The sequence below is a fragment of the Lolium rigidum genome, chromosome 4 (assembly GCF_022539505.1).
Source record: "Lolium rigidum isolate FL_2022 chromosome 4, APGP_CSIRO_Lrig_0.1, whole genome shotgun sequence".
Taxonomy (NCBI): Eukaryota; Viridiplantae; Streptophyta; class Magnoliopsida; order Poales; family Poaceae; genus Lolium; species Lolium rigidum.
In genome coordinates, this window is record NC_061511.1 from 19,067,812 (window position 1) to 19,072,133 (window position 4,322).

The following is a 4,322-nucleotide window of genomic DNA, read 5'->3' on the forward strand; positions in this document are numbered from 1 at the left end:
ATTATGGGAGGAAGCATGGATAGTACCGACACTATGGCAATTATTATCATCATTTTCAGAATTAGTTTCCCGGAGATTTGTAATATCAAAAGTAGTGTGCTCATTCAAATCATGATCGCTAATGTATGTAAAGGGCATAGGAAGATCATCGTATTCAGATTCATTGTCACAATAATCATTAGGAGCAACATACTTACGGTTACCTAGCGTTATCTCATTCACGCGGGGATACGCCGTTACCTCTTTCTTTTTATTCTCCTTCTTCTTCTTCTTCTCTTCCTTCTCCTCGTTCCCTTTTTTAGGAGGAAGAGGCTTGAAGGGTGGCTTGTCCGCATAACCTGATTTAGTTTCAGAAACAATAGAAGAAACTTGGGAGGATCCCTCCTTTTCATTAATTAGTTGAAAACACACAGCGGTCCTATCATATTTTGGCAAGGTGTCATCTTCTAAAATATTTTGTATGTAAGTATTTGTATGGCTATTATCAATGCAATAAGAAAAACACCCATGCAGGACATCATCAATATCAAGATCACTCATATGTAACAAAGAGATTTTTCTCGACAGTTCTTCACACCCCAAAAATAAAGTAAGCTCATCATGCTGATTAGGAGTAATTTCATCATCACAATACAAATTTGCAAGCACTTATTGGGTTCAAATTATCATTGGAGGAGCATTGAAAATTAAAATGACCCACTTCATGGCAAACTTCACAAATAAAAGGATAGAGGGCACAAACTTTTTTACCAAGATCATCTAGAGCCCTAAACCACTTTCTAGTTTTTTCATTAGCATGATGGATACAATATTCATCTTTGATTTGATTAATTCCACAAGGTCTATGTATTCCACAAAAATTAACATGCTTATAGGAAATAACATTCTTAGGAGTTTGAGCATGCTCATTACAATAATTAACAACAATTTCATTCTTCATGCAAGCCTTTTTAAAAGGTTCATGATACTTATCAAAATTATTTTTAGGCAATTCTAAATGAGATGCAAAGGCTTTATAAAGATTTGCAGCAACTTGAGAGTCAAGACCATAAGTAGCACTCATATTTCGAAATTTATCGGTATCCATAAAAGTTTCAATGCATTCATAATCATAATTTATACCCGACTCTTTACCTTTGTCGTTCTCCCAATCTTCAGCCGTTCTCCTTAATCCGATCAAGAAGACCCCTTTTAAACTCTTCTTTGTTGCGCGTGAATGATCCAGTAACAAGTAGCATCCAGACAAGGTCTTATCTTGAAAAGAAAGTCTTGCATAGAAATTATCAATGATGATATTACCCGGAAGCTCATGATTGGGGCATTTGAGCATTAAAGACTTCAATCTCTCCCATGCTTGGGCAATACTCTCTCCATCATGAGGCCAGTAAATTATATATTCGGTTTCGGTCTTTGTGAATTTCACTTGGAGGATAGAATTTAGAATAAAATAGAGGCACAATATCCTTCCAATCAAGAGAATGCTCATCTTTTAGCAAGTTTATGCCAATGCGCCGCTTTACCAAGTCAACGACATAGAGAATAATTTCTTCTTCACTTCATCCATAGAGATACTCGCACACTTGAATAACCCGCATAATTCATGCAAAAACAGCAAATGATCTCCAGGATGCACAGTTCCATCCCCTTCATAGCGGTTATCCATAACATGTTCAATAATTTTCATAGGTATTTTATATGGGATACTTTTAGTAGGTGCATTTAAAATATCACAAGCATCATTAGAGTTATCGCATATGGGAGATAAAGTGTTATCAGAGCAAATTTTCTCACCTGAAGATGGGAAGCTAAAAAGTTCACAAAAACTAGCTTCCCCAAGCTTAGAACTTTCTACATTATTATCAACAATGGTGTTCAAAGCGTTCATACTAATATTACTACCAGCATGCAAATAAGGTTCCATAGGTTTTTTAATTTTCGCATCAAACAATCCATGTTTTAAATCAGGAAATAGAATAAGAAGCTCATTGTTGTCCATTATGCCAAACTAGTGTAAACAAGAAACAAAAAGATGCAATTGCAGGATCTAAAGGAAATAGCTTCGAGCACAAACACAATGGCGCCGTAAAAGTATTGTTACCCGGAACCGGAGTATGAGTGCCTTTTACCTTTCCTCCCGGCAACGGCGCCGTGAAAAGTACTTGGCGCGTAGTTGACGAGGGAGGAAAAGTGCTTAGTTGCCGGGCTTGACAATGTGTGAGTGCCGTTTACCTTCCCTCCCCGGCAACGGCGCCAGAAAAGTGCTTGATGTCTACGGGTGCTTCTATTCTTGTAGACAGTGTTGGGCCTCCAAGAGCAGAGGTTTGTAGAACAGAAAGCAAGTTTCCCTTAAGTGGATTACCCAAGGTTTATCGATCTCAGGGAGGAAGAGGTCAAAGATATCCCTCTCATGCAACCCTGCAACCACAAAGCAAGAAGTCTCTTGTGTCCCCAACACACCTAATAGGTGCACTAGTTCGGCGAAGAGATAGTGAAATACAGGTGGTATGAATAAGTAATGGCAACGGCACCAGAAAAGTGCTTTGCCCAGGACAGTAAACAAGCAAGTAGTAACGCAGCGAGTAGTAACGCAAAGAAACAAGAAACAAGCAGCGATAGCAGTATTTAGGAACAAGGCCTAGGGATTAGACTTTCACTAGTGGACACTCTCAACATTGATCACATAACAGAATAGATAAATGCATACTCTACACTTTTGTTGGATGATGAACACATTGCGTAGATGATAAGGGGTGGCCCGATCTTCTCAGTAAGCAACGGTGGTGACGATGATCACGGGGTGATGGCAGCGGAGAAACACGACGATGTAGTGGATGATAACTTGTATGACGCAACGAGATCTCTCGATTGGTCCCTGTCGCCAGATGCAACAGCTCTCAACCCTGCAAGATATTCGCAACTCCACACACTTGCGCACGTAGCCGCCGACCACGAAGCGGTAAGTTGCAACCGTCTAATTCCCAATGGAACAACGAGATCACACAAGACTTAAACAGGATCTACACAATATCCAAGCAATATGGTGTAGGGAATTCAATAGTTTTGCAGAGCAAACAACTAAGAACTAGGGTTTATCTTAAACGTGGTCTAAAGCAACTAGGGGGCGTCCCGGGCACTTATATAGGTGTCCGGGACGAGTTCGGTCGAAAAGATACAAAAATAACCGACCCGGAATAGATCCGGTCGAGACGGACTCGGACCGGTCCGGTCTCGGGATCCGGTCGACCGGGCTGTGGACCGGGCTGTCCTGGTCTCGTGGTCCGGTCGGACCGGGTTCCGGACCGGCCGGTCCGGCCAACCGGTCGGAAACCGGAAACCGCGAAGCTTCCGGTCTCGCCCCGTACGATAAATCTCCTCCGGTTGGTGGCCGGTTTACGGCCGGTCGACCGGGCCAGGGACCGGGCTGGCCGGTTCTGGGGGCCGGTCGGACCGGGTTCTGGACCGGCCCGGACTTCTTCTTCTCCTCTCGCGCATGCCTCCCGCTCCTCCCTCGCGCGTCCATGAGATATCTTCATGTCCAGCTCCATGTCCAGCCTTCACGGCCCTCTTGACGTCCGTCTTCATGTCCAGCTCGCTCCTCTCCTCGTGCGATGCTTGTCTCCTCTTGATACCCGATGATACATAAGTAATAGGACTTAGGCAGTATAAAGTTCTCATCAATCAAAGTATCGTTTAGGAACAAGTTCACTTGTTGTTTAAGTAGCTTCGCACGAGCTCTTGTAATTGGTCCAATCCGAACTTCATTGGACTTGAGCTTCACAGCAGGTTCATCTTCATTTGTTAATGACGGAGGTAGTAGTGAGGTAGGGATGTCCTCATCATCTCCCCCCCCCTTCAAAAGGCGTCGACCCCGACGCTCCAAGGTCTTCTCCAACATATGGTGTCAAATCAGCAACATTGAAAGAATTACTGACACCAAACTCATCAACTGGAAGATCTATCGAGTATGCATTATCATTGATCTTGGCAAGCACTTTGTAAGGACCAGCACCACGAGGCTTCAACTTAGACTTCCGCAGCTTCGGGAACCTATCCTTGCGAAAATGTACCCGCACCATATCACCAGGCTTGAACAACATCTCTTTGCGCTTCTTGTTCATCCTTGCAGCATTGCTCTTGCCTTTCTTCTCGATCAACTCTTTAGTCTTCACATGGATCTTACGCACAAAATCTGCCCTCTTGGATGCCTCCATATTAACTCTCTCATGTATGGGCAAAGGCAACAAGTCAAGTGGAGTAATGGGTTTGAATCCATACACCACCTCAAAAGGACACAGCTCCGTGGTAGAATGTACCGCCCCGTT